General features: G+C 39.2%; 2 long non-coding RNA genes across 3 annotated transcripts in view; one reads left to right on the top strand and one right to left on the bottom strand.

Moving 5' to 3' along the window:
* Positions 1–11,193, bottom strand: part of LOC127491656 (uncharacterized) — a 42,758-nt gene extending 31,565 nt beyond the window's left edge. Inside the window, exons 1-2 of the long non-coding RNA XR_007920506.2 lie at positions 10,923–11,193; positions 3,041–3,098 (exon numbers count right to left, since the gene is read on the bottom strand). This is a non-coding gene — a long non-coding RNA (uncharacterized lncRNA). The remainder of the gene's footprint in view (positions 1–3,040; positions 3,099–10,922) is intronic.
* Positions 11,194–11,231: 38 nt separating this feature from the next.
* SMIM30 (small integral membrane protein 30) lies at positions 11,232–13,105 on the top strand. 2 transcript variants are annotated; one of them, XR_516981.4, is made up of 3 exons: positions 11,232–11,336; positions 11,669–11,758; positions 12,228–13,105. It is a non-coding gene; the product is annotated as a small integral membrane protein 30 (long non-coding RNA). The 2 variants fall into 2 exon arrangements; XR_001793522.3 differs by having other exon boundaries at positions 11,293–11,336; positions 11,666–11,758.
* The last annotated feature ends 2,963 nt before the right edge of the window (positions 13,106–16,068 follow it).

The raw sequence follows: 16,068 nt of genomic DNA, 5'->3' as shown, positions 1-16,068 counted from the left end.
TCCACAATGTAGTGCAAGTTCAAGCCCTGGCTACTACACTTCCAACCCAGCTTCCAGCTAATTGCCTGGGAAGGTGGCAGAAAATGGCCCAGGTACTTGGGCCCCTATCACTCCTGTGGGAGGCCAGGATGGCATTCCTGGCTCCTGGCTTCCGCCTGGCCCAAGGCTGTCCGTTGCAGCCATTTGTAAAGTGAGCCAGTCAATGGAATATATATCTCTCTCTCTTACTCTGTCACTCCGCCTTACAAATAAATAAATAAACCTTTTTTAAAATTAAGTATAAAGACAAAAATTAAGGTTATAATAAATAATGAGGGAGAATGCCATTTTATATGTATAAAAATAGCAAGAAATATTTAAATTCACCAATAACTAATCCATAAAAGGAAAAGGAATAATTCAACTGAGTCTCATTAAATGCTGTTGTTAACTAATTTAGACAATTACTTAATTACTCCCATCTCCTCTTCCCAAATAATCAGACCAAGTCATCTTCCCCCAATGATAAAAGTTCTAAGATCAGATGAACCAAAGAATGACCTGAAGAACTTGTTTGAGGGTTTTGCATTTGTAAATAAACCCTCCTGAAAGTGGGAAGCAAGTGAACCACAGACACACTTTCCAGAACCATCTTTGAAGATTACTCTGAATAACTTGAATCAACTCTGTCACTCTTCCTTGGGTCCTCAATGCTCTCCATTGATCCTTTCGAAAACTTGGTGACAATAATTAGGGATTACATTAAAGGTCTTACTGAAATAGAGTAGATAAAGGTATTATGCTCCCGTTCTTATACAACACACCACATTAACTTTCATGTATTCAATAGTGTTGACATGCAAGCTAACAAAAGTATTGCTTCTCTCTGTCAGCCTGAGTTCAAGTACTTATTTTGACTCTCCTGAGAAATGAGAACTTAAAATACCCTAAAATGGGACCAAATTGCAATCAAATTAAACAGTGAATAGTATTATACAGGATGTTTTTCTCAATTGAACCATATGCAATAATTTTAAATTTTTCCTTTAAATGAAAAACATGAAAGCCCCCTTAAGTAAAATTATTCTTCTAGAAAGTAAAATCTTTTTGTCATAATTCATTTTTTTTTACTCATGAAGATTTTAAACTCAATAAGTACCATTTTCAGAAGATCAACAGACAGGTACTCAGCTGCAATAATGGGTTCAGAGAACAGATTTATGGACAATCAAAGTATTAAGGGACAAGAGTAAAGAAACTTTATTGCTGCCCTCCAGCTCACCATTATATAAATAAACCATTCCATGACACAGAAACTGAAATTTATGCCATAAAGTTCTCTACCTCACCTACCTATATGATTCAGCAAAAGAAATAAATTCAGAAACTAAAAGTGACCAATCACTTACAGTATGTCCACTGAAAATTCACAATAAACGTCTCTGTAAAGGTTCAGGTAATCATCCAAGTGTCCATGATCAATTAAAACTAACCACTTTTCAGATATTGCTTACCTATAAAAATTGTAGCCCTAATCACATTCCAACTTGTCTAACTTGAAAATAGATAAAAGGCAGTATCAGATGAAGAAGTAAGATGTACAAAGTGGAAATTCAGAGTCTCAAAAATGAGTGATTTTGCTCAGAAAATGGCCAGAAATAAATTTCAAATATCTTTAAATTCAAGAGAAATGGAGCTAAAACCAGTTGGGGTATGATTCACTCTTCTATGCTATTTGCATTTCCTATCTGCTATGTTTTTAATTTTATAAATTTCATGCTGTCTGTCTCCATGGTTACCAGCTCTTAATCATAATGAGCACCTGGTCTATACTGAGGAATTAGTATTTCCGTGTGAACTGCACATGCAAAATTGCTAACAACCCCCGACATTTTTGCAGTGATTGATTTAACCTCTTAACCTCTAGAAAAGATTTTGAAAGACTCCTTTGGATATTCTTTTTTGAATTTTGTCTATTATGTAAATTTCAGTGATTTTATGATAGCTGAGATCTGCCAACATATTACAATCTAGGTTTTTTGACATTAACATCTGTACCCACCATTAAATGTACTTCTGAGCTTCAGTCAGATATACTTTAATTTCCTAAAATCACTTTTTATACATATTTATTAAACCCAAGTAAATTGATAAATTAGGTGAATACTGGCATTCACTCGTTGACCAAACTAGGGCCTCAAGGTAAGTATTCAAACACCAAGAATTCCTTAACAAGTCACCATGATTAGTCTTCATGTTTGACAATAAAGCATCTTAATTCAAAGAAATTTAAAATGATGTTTGATTTTCCATGTAATTGCATTTGACAAGGACAGATTTCTTGGACTCATACCCTATCACTCCCTAGTTATTTGATCTATATAAATTACTTCACCATGCCTCAATTTTCTAATCTGAAATGGAGGATACCAATAGCATCCACTTCATAGGATAATTTTAAAGAGTAAATTTGTTAATGTGTGAAATATCTCCTAGTACATATTAGTGACAATTTTAACTGTTTGTATATATACATGTCAATTAATGAATCTTACTACATGTGGTAAGAAACCATGTTTTCTAAGAAAATCTTTCTTTCCATCTCCCCATAAGGTAAGCTATTTCAAAATTTAAATTTCCTTGTACAATATATTTGAAAAGTCTAGTTTGTTGCTAATAATAATAGCCCTTAGTAAAATTATACATATACTATGCCACCTTATTTAATTCACATTGGCAATCTGTGAAGATTGATACTTTCCTGATTACAGATGAGAACACTCAAGTTTCAAAAAGTCAGATGATATGCACAGTTCACAGTTAATAAGTGGGACAGGTGAATTTAGAACCAACCATTGATCGCTAAAGTCATAATCAGTCCATTATCATTATTAAAGTATAACAAAATACAGAGAGAATCTCACAACTTTTCAAAAGTACACATTTGTCCCATACAGGCATTCTTAACGCATTCCCATAATCCCAGTAATGTAAGCATAAATCGGATCTTTTGGGCCTCTGAGTGGGATTCCTAGACATATTATGTGTGTAATATTCTTACCAATAACTGAGGTTCATTGGTGACAGCCAGGACATCTTCATTGGGTTCTAGATGATGCCTGAAACCAGAACAAAAATGTAGCTTCCATTAACCTTTTTAACATTCTAGCACAAGAGGTATTTAGCCTCAGCAGGTGTTTTGTTTATTTTGGGGCTTATTTTTGCAGCAGGAACAGCAGCTGAATAGCTCTGTTAGCCTAATGAGTAGTTAGCCCTAACATAATGTTCTCTATGACAAATGCCCTATTATTGTTGGTAAATACGGACTCACTTCGGGTTTGTCGTTTTTAACTGCGGAACTCCAATAAAACGTTTCCAATCATTTGGCTTGGCTCTGTTGTTAATGAGGAAGTCTGTGTTTTATGAACTCCCTTACACATATCAGTCACAGCAAAATCCTGACAGGAACCTATCTTGCCCCTTTGTCCTAGATCCCAGATGTCCTTTCCTTGAGGGTCTAGCAATGACTTACTACTAAGAGTTCTAAAGTGAGCAGAAGCTACTTCTCCTCTCTTCTTTGAAACCATCAATTGATAATAACTGACTTAAGAAATTTTCCCTCGGCCGGCGCCGCGGCTCAATAGGCTAATCCTCCACCTAGCGGCGCCAGCACACCGGGTTCTAGTCCCCGTCGGGGCGCCAGATTCTGTCCCGGTTGCCCCTCTTCCAGGCCAGCTCTCTGCTGTGGCCCGGGAAGGTAGTGGAGGATGGCCCAAGTGTTGGGCCCTGCACCCCATGGGAGACCAGGAGAAGCAACTGGCTCCTGCCTTCAGATAAGCGCAGTGTGCCGGCCGCAGCTCGCCAGCCTTGGCGGCCATTGGAGGATGAACCAATGGCAAAAGGAAGACCTTTCTCTCTGTCTCTCTCTCTCTCACTATCCACTCTGCCTGTCAAAAAAAAAAAAAAAAAAAAAAAAAAAAAAAAAAAAAAAAGAAAGAAATTTTCCCTCCACTGATCAAATAAGTGACTAAAGCTTTGTTCGTTTTCTCCTAGTATCACTGGCTACCAGCAATCTCTATTTTAGTGAAGGATGATATCAGCTTGTGTTTTCTGGAATTAAAAGACTTCATTTTGGATTGTATAACCCTAAGTCTTAAAATAATGATCCAGGTGGATTCAATCAACATTTGTATTCAAGATCCCAGTGTCGGGGCCAGCGCCATAGCTAACTTGGTTAATCTTCCGCCTGCGGTGCCAGCATCCCATATGGTCACCGGTTCTAGTCCTGGCTGCCCCTCTTCCATTCCAGCTCTCAGCTGTGGCCTGGGAAGGCAGTGGAGGATAGCCCAAGTGCTTGGGCCCCTACACCCACATGGAAGACCAGGAGGAAGCACCTGGCTCCTGGCTTCGGAATGATGTAGTTCTGGCCGTAGCAGCTATTTGTGGGGTGAACCAATGGAAGAAGACCTTTCTTTCTCTCTCTCTCTCTCTCTCTCTCTCTCTCTAACTCTACCTGTCAAATCCATACAGAAATCTACCAACAACAGCTGCTGGCAAGGATGTGGGGGAAAAGGGACACTAACCCACTGTTGGTGGGAATGCAAACTGGTCAAGCCACTATGGAAGTCAGTCTGGAGATTCCTCAGAAACCTGAAGATAACCCTACCGTTCAACCCAGCCATCCCACTCCTTGGAATTTACCCAAAGGAAATTAAATTGGCAAACAAAAAAGCGGTCTGCACCCTAATGTTTACTGCAGCTCAATTCACAATAGCTAAGACCTGGAACCAACCTAAATGCCCATCAACAGTAGACTGGATAAAGAAATTATGGGATATGTACTCTATAGAATACTATACCGCAGTAAGAAACAACAAAATCCAGTCATTTGCAACAAAATGGAGGAATCTGGAACACATCATGCTGAGTGAAATAAACCAGTCACAAAGGGACAAATATCATATGTTCTCCCTGATTGGTGACAACTAACCAACTACAAAAAAGGAAACCTGTTGAAGTGAAATGGACACTATGAGAAATGGTGACTTGATCAGCCCTTGCCCTGACTGTTGATGAACAACTTAATACTTTATCCCTTTTAGTATTTTTTTGTTCTACTTAATACTATTGGTTGAACTCTGTAATTAATACACAATTATTCTTAAGTGTTGAAACTTAACTGAAAAGTGATCCCTCTTAAATATAAGAGTGGGAATAAGAGAGGGAAGAGATGTACAATTTGGGAAATGCTCAATCGGACTTGTCCCAAATGGTAGAGTTAGAAATGTGCCAGGGGATTCCAATTCAGTACCATCAAGGTGGCATGTGCCAATGCCATCTCACTATTCCAAGTGATCAGTTTCAGTTCACAATTGATCATAATGATAGGTCTAACGGTCAAAGGGATCACATAAACAAGACTAGTGTCTGCTAATACTAACTGATAGAATAAAGAAGGGAGAGAACTATCCAACATGGGAAGCAGGATACACAGCAGACTCATAGAATGGCAGATGTCCTAAATAGCACTCTGGCCTCAGAATCAGCCCTTAAAGCATTTGGATCCGACTGAAGAGCCCATGAGAGTATTTCAAGCATGGAAAGCCAAGACACTCTGGCAAAAAAAAAAAAAAAAAAAAAAAAAAAAAAAAAAAAAAAAAAAAAAAAAACACCTCTGTGAGTTATATCCCAGTGGAAAGAACAGGCCATCAAAGAAGGAGGTACCTTTCTCTGAAGGGAGAAGAGAACTTCCACTTTGACGATGACCTTGTCTAAATATAGTCAGAGTCAGCAAACTCAAAAGGCCTCCATAGCCTTGGCAACTCATGACAAGAGCCTAGGGTGATTACTGATGCCATAAACAAGAGTGTCAATTTGTTAAGTCAACAACAAGAGTCACTGTGCACTTACTCCTCATGTAGGATCTCTGTCATAAATGTGCTGTACATTGTGATTTAATGCTATAACTAGTACTCAAACACTATTTTACACTTCATGCTTCTGTGTGGGAGCAAACTGTTGAAAGCTTTACTTAATATATGCTAAATTGATCTTCTGTATATAAAGATAATTGAAAATGAATCTTGATGTAAATGAAAGAGGAGAGGGAGTGGGAGAGGGGAGGGTTGTGGGTGGGAGGGAAGTTATGGAGGGGAAAAAGCCATTGTAATCCATAAACTGTACTTTGGAAACTTATATTCATTAAATAAAAGTTAAAAAAAAGATCCCAGTGCCTTAATGGGCAAAGGAAGTAAAAGAAACCAAGCAAATTCCTGATTTAAATACTACTGCATTTTATATATAAGTAAATCTTATTAATAATGTCATAGAAAAAAAAAGAAACCCAAGTTCGGATAAAAATTCAAAATAACCTCTCCAAGTATCTTCATAAGTTAATGCAAAGACAGACTTCCTACTTCTAGTTTCTACTATGAACAGTGTACCGGCGACTAAACATGAAACAAATTCCAGTCTTAAAATAACCTTTTTCATTCATCCATTCACAAAATACCTACTAAGTATCTATCACGTTAGGTGCTGTTTCAGTAGCTGAGAACTCTAAAGTGAACATGACAGGAACACTTCTGGATTCTCATGGAATTTTCACTTTGGTGTATTTGTTTACCTATTAAATATTTTTAAATGCATACATATATCTTTCAGATTTATTTGCTTGTTTTCTTGAGAATCAGGGTTACAGGGAGAACCAGAGAGAAACAGAAAAGGAAGGAGAGACAGACAGACAGACATATCTTCTATCTACTCATTCACTCTGCAACAGCCAGGGCAAGGACAAATCAAACCCAGGAGCCAGGAACTTCATCTGGGACTCCCACAAGGTTGTCAGGAACCCAGGTGCTTGGGCCATCACCCCTGCTTCTCTGGTGCCTTAGCAGGAGGTGGATCAGGAGTGCAAAATAGCTGGGACTCAAACCAGACACTCTTGATATGGAACACAGGCAACTTAAGCAGTAGCTTAACCCACTAAAAAACAACGCCTGCCCCCATAATATATTTCAGTTAGTGCTGGGCTGTACAAATCAAAAATAAGACAGCAGAGTGAATAGAGAAATGGGAGAAATTATTTTATGAAGTGCTCAAGAACAAAGGTGAAGTTTGAACTGAGTACTGAATCACATCAAGAAAAACAACCATGCAGACATCTGTGGGGAAAGTAGTAACTGCAGAGATAAACAACAATGGTAAAGCCAGTAGGGAAAACCAAATCAACATATGTAAAAAGCAGCAAAAAAGTGGGCATGATTGGAAAGGAACATGCATTGGTGAGTAAAGAAATACAGGATCAGAGAAAAAGCGGCCAGACTGTGTAAGGATTTCTGGGTCTTAATAAAGAACTTGGGTTTCTGCCTTAGTTGATAGAATTGGAGGGGTTTGAGCAAAGGAGTAAACACTTTGACTTTTTTCAAATGACTAGTTAGTATGGGAAGAAGAGAAAATTAACACCAGAAAATCACCTGACTTGAAAATTGGGCCTGTAATGAGACACCCAAAAACATATAGAGCCCTACCTTTGTTAAAGTGCCTGATTGGGATGGATGCTGACTGGGAAAACTTTACCACTTTTCCTTTGAAACTACTTGGTCCAAAAGCAACCCTGCACAAACTACTGCCAGTCTTTTCTAGAAAGTTCAAGTAATTAATTGATCCCTTAATATAATAAAAAGTATCTTATCATTCACAGACCCTTCAAACTTAACATGAAACCATTATCTTCAATACTGACACACCCAAAAATAAGTTTGTAATAACACTAATTTAAGTCTGCTTACTTTAGGTAACTTAAATAAACATCAGGGAAAAATAAAATCCCCAAAGTGTTCACACTAGAAAACAAAGGTAATTAAAATAGTTCATAGGTGGAACTAGCATTGTGATACAGCAGGTTAAGCCAGTACTATTGGAGCAGCGGATCCAGTCCTGACTTCAATTCTAATACAGCTCCCTGCTAATGTGCCTGGGAAAGCAACAGGAAGATGGCCCAAGTATCTGGGCCCCTGCCACCAATATAAGAAACTCGGGTGGAGTTCCAGGTTTCTGTTTTCAGCCTGGCCCACTCCTAGCTGTTGCCAGATGGGGGTGTCTCTTTCTCTCTGTGCCTCTTATCTCTCTCTCTCTCTCTCTCTCTCTCTCTTTCAAATAAATAAATAAATCTATTACAAGGTGTTAAACAAAGTTGATAGGAAAATGGAACTAAAAGGTTAATTTATATTGATGCAAAAAAAAAGATTTAAAATCCATGCATTGTTTTCTCATAAGATACATTTTCCATGAACATTTGGAAGACCCCATGTACAAGATAATTTTTTAAAAGCTTTATTTATTTATTTGAAAGAGTTACACAGAGAGAGGAGGAGAGAAGGAGAGAGAGAGAGGTCTTCCATCAGATGGTTCACTCCCCAACTAGCCGCAACGGCCGGAGCTGCACCCATCCGAAGCCAGGAGCTACTTTTAGTTACACCTTTATAATACATTACAGGTGCTGGCATTGTGGCATAGTGGGGTTTAACTGCCACCTGCAACACCAGCATCCTATATGGGCACCAGTTCATGTTTTGGCCTCTCCACTTCTGTTACAGCTCCTTGCTAATGCATCTGGCAAAGCAGAGGAGGATGGCCATCTCTCATGCAGGTGCAGGGGTCCAAGGCTTGGGCCATCTTCTACTGCTTTCCCAGGCCATAGCAGAGAGCTGGATTGGAAGTGGAACAACCAGGACTCCAACCGGCATCCATATGGGATGCCAGCACTGCAGGCGGTGGCTTTACCCGCTACACCACTGCACTGGCCCCACAAGATAATATTCTGGAAGCCATAAAAGTTGTTCCTAGGGGCAGGTATTTGGCCTAGCAATTAAGAGCCTATGATCCATCTCAGAGTGCCCAGGTTCCATATCTGGTCTGGCTTCTGACTCCAGATTGCTGCTAATATGGACCCTGAGAAGCAGCAGGTGATGGCTCAAGTGGTTGGGTTCCTGCACCCATGTGGGGGACCTGAATTTGAGTTCCTAGCTTCTGACTTCCCAGACTTTACTGTAATGAGCATTTGGGAACTGAACTGCAGCTCTCTCTTGTATATGTTTTAATTCTCTCTCTCTCTCAATAAAAAATGTATAGTTTCTATCCCAAATATAAATAATTATATTTTAAAGAAACTTTTTTAAAGATTAATTTCATTTATTTGAAAGGCATAGTTACAAAGAGAGAGAGGGAGAGACAGATATTGCATTCACTGGTCCACTCTCTAAATGGCCACAATGGCCAGAGCTGGGCCAGGCCAAAGCCAAGAGCCAAGAGCTTCATCCAGGTCTCCCACATGTGTGCAGGGTCCAAGCCCTTGGGCCATCCTCCGCTGCTTTGCCAGATGCATTAGCAAGGAGCTGTAACAGAAGTGGAGAGGCCAAAACATGAACTGGCGCCCATATAGGATGCTGGTGTTGCAGGCGGCAGTTAAACCCCACTATGCCACAATGCCAGCACCTGTAATGTATTATAAAGGTGTAACTAAAAGTAGCTCAAGACAAATGAGGCAATTAACGAACACTTGTCAGAATAATCAAGTTTAGAGAAGCAACACTGACAGGATAATTGTACAGTTATCCTCAGACTTCCAATTTGCCATACACCTTGGTTTGGTTTATTTGGCACCTGTTGGTCTCTCATAAAATCTTGTTGGAATGTTTATCTAATCAGACAGTCATTCTTCAGTATGCCTAGGGGATTGGTTTTAAAATTCTGCCCTCAGCTCATGGGTATCAAAATATGTGGATGTTCAAATTTTTAGTTATTTGAAAAGCAGAAAGAGAACAAGAAGAGGTGGGGGGAGAAAGAGAAACAGACAGCTATCTCCCACCTTCTGGCTCACTTCCTTAAAGGTCACAAAAGCCAGCGCTGGCCAGGCCAAAGTCAGGTGCCAGGAACCCAGTCAGGGTCTTCCATGGGTAGCAATGATCCAACTACTTGAGCCATCATCCGCTGCCTCTCAGGGTGAACATTAGCAAGCTGCTGGAATTGGGGGAATAGCCAGGACTTGAAACCTGGCACTCCACATGGGATGCAGGTGCCCCAAGGTGTGTCTTAAACACTATGCCAAATGCCTGCCCTGTAATACCTACTACAATGTAGATGGTATGTAAATAGTTCCACTCTATTGTTTAGGGAGCAATGGCCAAAAAAAAGTCTGTGCATGTTCAGTACAGACACAATTCTTTCCTGCATATTTTCTATTAAAGTTTCAGTTAATCTGAGGATGTGGAACCCACAAATACAAAGTGCGGACTGTGATTATTGTTAGCTATTATCACTGAGTCCTGCTGTGTGTGTTAGGAGCCAGCAATATAAATCTTCCCTGCCATCCTTGAGAGACTAGAAAAAGAAATGATCAACACCAGCCGAATACAGGCTCATCATGGACACTGAATTGAAGACACCTGCGGAACAGGAGAGACTGATCAGGGAGCCATTCAGATATGGGAGCGAATTCACCTTTGACCTGAGTCATTAACCACTTGTGATGGAAGAGTCCAAATAAAGAGTCACATCAATAAACACCACTGTTCAGAAGACTGTACTAGAAAGAATCAGTAAGGACTTCACAGGTAAGACTTCAAGAGAGCCTTTTAGCAGAGACTTACATATGGAAATAATTAATTCTTCTGTTTTAAAAGTAACAATTCTACTCTTTTCACAAACTGGGGACAACTGGGGTAGTGCGAGGAGTCTCACAAAAACACGCATGGGAAGGAATCACTTGAATCCACTGGAACACAGAAACTGAATTCCAGAACCTGAGTCGTAAGTCATTTTCTGCTTAAAGAGTTTAAACCATTTTTTCCTAAACTCGGTCTATTTTGTACTATGTCTTACTAGGCGTGCTTCCCTTCAACCCCAACATTTGTTAAAAAAAAAAAAAAAGTCGTAAAACCCACTTGGAAGATGGTGCCCGGGGGTTCCCCGCTTCAGCAATACTGGAAGGCGCTGGTTAAAGGCACCTCAGATAGCTCTGCTCTCTGATGCTACGTCTTCATTTCAGTTACTTGTGCGTGTTAAAACCCTGAACAGGGCAGCACACACTTGCTGTCACTTCTTTAACTTATTTTTACGTGAGCCTTCGGACAAGTACAGTAAACCACCCACTCCAACAGTAACACGCAGCGCAGCGCGGGGAATCCCCGCGAGCGGACTCCGCTACGTCTCCGTGGGAGCGTGACCGTCACTCCCTGAGCCAGTGACTGGAGAGCGCGCCAGTGCATCATGGGAGTCTTCGGCAGCGAGCATTGTGGGAAATGTAGTTTGAAGACTCCGCCCTCCTCGCCATTCCTGTAATGGCTGCTTCCTGGAAGGTAATGTACGAACTCGTCTCCAAGGGATAGTTAGGCTGCCCCCGTGATTTGTAAAAGGGGGCGCATTTCCACTTCGCCGTGCCAAAGTAGGGATTCTTTTTCAATATTATTATAAAGTGCCGGCATGACCTTGTCTCGGTTCGGTTTTTTGTTAGCTTTTTGCTGTGTGGGAGAACTAACCAACTATAGTTCCTCCTTCGACAAACTCTTTTCGGTACTCATTACGTGTTCCTCGCCCTTCTACTCCAGACTGTTCTAGAGCACTGAGTCTAGCTTCCTCTTTAAAATAATAAGTAATTTTTAAATCCTTGTTTCCCACTCCTCCCCAGCAGGCGTTCTCCCGTGGAACCTCTTAGCCCCAGCCTCCGGAGCCCCAGGAAGGGAATACTTCAAGTTAAATAAATATATATACCGTTTCTTTGGTAAGTCTGATTAGTTTCCCTCGACATCAGAGTTGTATTTTGTGTGACTTTTGTGAGGTCTTTCTGCATTTCCTGGATAGGAGAGAGACCTTAAGAAAATCTGATTTTTACTAACTAATAGATATCTTAAGTTTCCACGTGAACGTTTTGTGCCTTTTGTGTTTGCCTGCTTGTTCTTAGTTATGAACTACTCTTCAGTTTCTGGTTGATGCACATGATGTTGGCATTTGTGTGGGAAAAACTGCTGGGGTTAGGGTTTTATGAGAGTAGTCTCACATGATTGTCTTAAGTGTTTTTCACTTTCCTTAGTGTTTTTGTGAAGTGAGAAGCTGGATAGGAGGAAATGATTTCTAAAGTCTCTAATTTAAAAGATTGGGTAGACTGTTATTTGTCATATGTTCATATTGTCATTTGAAAAGATACACATTTTTAATGGTTCCTTTTTTTTGTTTCCATATTTAATTTCTAGAACCCTTCTGCCTTCAAGATCCCAACATCATGACCTCAGTTTCAACACAGTTGCTCTTAGTCCTAATTTCACTGCTTTTGGTATTGCCTGTTGTTGAAGCAGTAGAAGCTGGAGATGCAATCGCACTCTTGTTAGGAGTGGTTCTCAGCATAACAGGCATTTGTGCTTGCTTGGGGGTGTATGCACGAAAGAGAAATGGACAGATGTGACTTTGAAGGGCCTCCTGAATCAAACCTCGCCCTGAAAATCTTTGTGCTATTGCAGTTAAGCCTGAGCTTTGGTGTCGGAAAGTTCCAAGAAACAGTAAATAGAATAGTTTCACATTCTTAGTTGTTTCCCTTAAAATGGGAACCAGACTGATGTATGTAAGAGTGGAAGAAACTTTTCTTTACAGCAAGTAATGCACTGAAAAAAAGAAAATCCAGCCTATAATTTGTATTTGCTGGTTGGAAAGGGAGTCAAAGAAGTAATATGGCAAAAATTTGCATAAATGGTATTTCATAGCACATGAAGCAGGAAGAAGGAAGCTCTTGACCAGAATCCTAGAAAGTTGCCATTGTTTAGTTATGATCACTGCCTCCTAATAGTTGAGGAGTCTTTTCTCCATATCTTTATTAGATTTGTGTTTTATTTCCCAAGTTAATATTGTACTGAGATATCAGATAGCCAAAAATTAACTTTTACCCTGGGGAAAAAAAGCTTAGAAAAAAATTTACTCAATGTGTCTAATGTTGAAATGGAGAAAAGATTTAATGTTAAGAAAAACTTCATGTTAATATCAAAATGGAGAAGAGATTTAATGTAAAAAACACATTGTTAACTGAGTAACATCTTTATGTGAGAAATACTGTGTTAAATATAAATCCATTATAAGTTAATGTGTGGTGTTCATTTTTGTTTATTTTGGCCTATTTTTATCTCTGTATACTTTTACATAAGTGAAGACCATCAGAATAACTTACCTTAACTGATCACACTACCTAAAAGGACAGTCTGAAAAATGAGAATGGGCAGCGTCTAGGTATGAGAGACCATTGATAGAAAATCCATAGAGAGAAGGAAAATGTAATGGCTTATAAACTGATTTGCACACCAGCCAAATGAGTCATTCCCTCTTGAACTAGCTACTTAATGTGTCCTCAAACCAGCATCTGGGAGCCTGTCAGAAATGCAGAGTTCAGTTTTGGGCGGGCCTGTGGCAATAAGGTTAAGACCCCACTTGTGTTACCCACATTCCACATCAGTGCCTGGTTCAGATCCTGGCTCTTCCATGCCCATTCCAGCTTCCTGCTTATATATTACCTGGAAGTCAACAGATTATGGCTAGGGACTTGGGTCCCTGTCTTGCACATGGGAGACCCAGATAAAGTTCCAGGCTCCTGGCTTTCTCATGCCCTGAACCAACAAGTAGAAGATTTCTCTCTCTCTCCCCCACTTTCTGGCTTTCACAAAATATGAAAATTCTTAAAATTTTTTTAAGAAGTGCAGAAAGTAGGGCCACCTACATCAATTGTATTACAATATGCATATGTGTCAGGAGCCTAAGAGTTTGTGTGCTATTATAGGTTTAAGATTACTGCTTCAGTTTGCACAGAATCAATCCACGCACTGATCACTTTGAGACTGTCAAATCCCCCTCCTGGTTGAATAGTTATGCATGCAGCCTGAAACTCATACTTACCAAGGGGCTTCAGGATTAATTTGGTTTGCAAGATGGAGCCAGCATAAAACAGTAAATCAAACTACTTTCAGGTCTCACTAGAAGTAGGTGTTCAGCTTTTTCCTAAACTGCCTTATCCAATCTTTAGCTCTCCAGGTGACATTAGGAGCTGCAATTTCCATCAGAAAAATGGGCAGCTGCAACCTAAAGTCTTGTAGACAGTGCATTTCCCCAGATGTAAGCTGATCCGGCTTGCATCAGACATTGTGTAGAAAGCACAAGGAGTGAGGGACACCCATATTAGAAAGATGGAAACCGAATGGATCTGTTTTGTCATAACTTTTGTTTTTTCACCAGAGAAAGTATTAACATTCTGTATTTGGGTGAATTGTTAGTTACACATTGTGTAATAAATAAAGCTTGATCGTTCTTTAAAAAAAAAAAAAAAAAAAGGAAACCATATGTCTTACAAACCAGTGGATTGGTACTAATTTAGAAAGGCTGCTGTTTCTTGCAAATCTGAACATTCCCATTGGGACAGGAAAAATTAACCCAACATTCACTGTAAGTCACAGTGCAGTAGTCATTTAGTCACCACTGGATACTATTTTTAAAAATGTATAAAATAAGTCTTCAGGCAAAACCTTCTTTAGAAAATCTGTGTTTCCAAAAGTGCCTAGGAGGATTAGAAAACTTCTATTTTCCTGTTCACCCCTTAAAAGCAGAACATTCTCCTGAGGCTGCATGCAGCAATTTTGAAGAATTAGATTAAAATTAGAATGACTTCTCATCCAACTTGGAGTATATGATTTAACTTGAGAAAACAGAAATGCTTATGGGGGCTTCTAACCTTTTTTAAGCCACCAACTACTTTTAAGAATCTATGAAAACTATTGCACTTTTACCTAGAAACAAATGCCTATGCATATTGACATTTTTAGATTAATTTAAGGAAGTTCACAGCTGAAGTTCATTCTCAGGTTAAAAATTTGTATTTGTATGTGTGTGTGTGTGTGTGTGTGTGTGTGTGAAGATTCTTTCCAAATCTAGAATTCCTTGAATTGTTTTGAAAGGTAACACCTGCTGTGACTCAGTAGGATTGACAGGTGTGCCCTAGGTATCCAGCACAACTTGTAGATACCCAGAAAATGCTCTATGTATATTAATTAAGTTGGCTTCAGTTAAAAGGGTAAAAGACTAATAGTTGAAATCAACAAAAAATATAAATTTCTTGCCAATACTTCTATTTCTGTTTTCCAGTTTGTGATAACCAGCCTATTCCTACCTAATGCCAGAAATCAGTGCCTTTGGTTCATCTCTTCACGCCAACTGCTTTCATGACTGTGTCCTTAGTTTTATGAATTTAAACTGTTACGTATCCTCACATGGATATATTTGGGTTTATCCTGCTTGGGATTTGCTCAGTTCCTCTAATCTATAGGTTTATGTGTTTTCCCAAACTGGGAAGTTTTTAACCATTATTTCCTCAAATACTTTTTTAGCCCCACTTTCTTTCTATTTTCTTTCTATGATTATAGTGATCCAATGTTAGATCTTTGGGTTACAGTCCCATGTATACCTAAAGCTCTATTTGTTTTTCATTCCTTTTTCTCTGTTTGGATTAGATTATTTCTAGAGTTCTATCATCAAGTTCATTGAATCTGCTGTTGTATGTTTTAGTTTAGAAATTTCATTTCAGTGTTCTTTGTATCTTTCATTTCTTTTCTGACACTGTTTGTTTCAAGCATGTTTGGGGTTGGTTGTTGAAGTACCACCTTTCTGATGGCAGCTTTAAAGCCTTGTCAGATAACTCTAACATCTGTATCATCTCAGTATTGGACACTTTAATGTATTCAACCCAAGGTCCTTCCTAAGTGACATTTAAAAAAAAGTTTATCAGTTACTACTCATATCATTTAAAGACATTCAGGAATTTGATTTTGCCTTTTCAGGAAAATAACAGATCTGGTCCAAATTCTACCAGGAAGGAAAAACACCCTCTGACAAATATCTCATTAAAAGTTGTAAAAGTATCAATGACATAAAATGTTTAATTTTTGTTTCCTGTGGGAGTGAAGAGGAAGCTCCTGTCTTAATCCCAGATATGATTTTCAGTCTTAGGTGAAAACAGAGCCAAATCAATAAATGCTGCCAGAACAGCATATTTAAATTTTTTCTCAT

Source organism: Oryctolagus cuniculus, chromosome 3 (genome assembly GCF_964237555.1).
Source record: "Oryctolagus cuniculus chromosome 3, mOryCun1.1, whole genome shotgun sequence".
In the NCBI taxonomy this organism is placed as follows: Eukaryota; Metazoa; Chordata; class Mammalia; order Lagomorpha; family Leporidae; genus Oryctolagus; species Oryctolagus cuniculus.
This window is presented reverse-complemented; position numbering and strand designations above follow the sequence as displayed.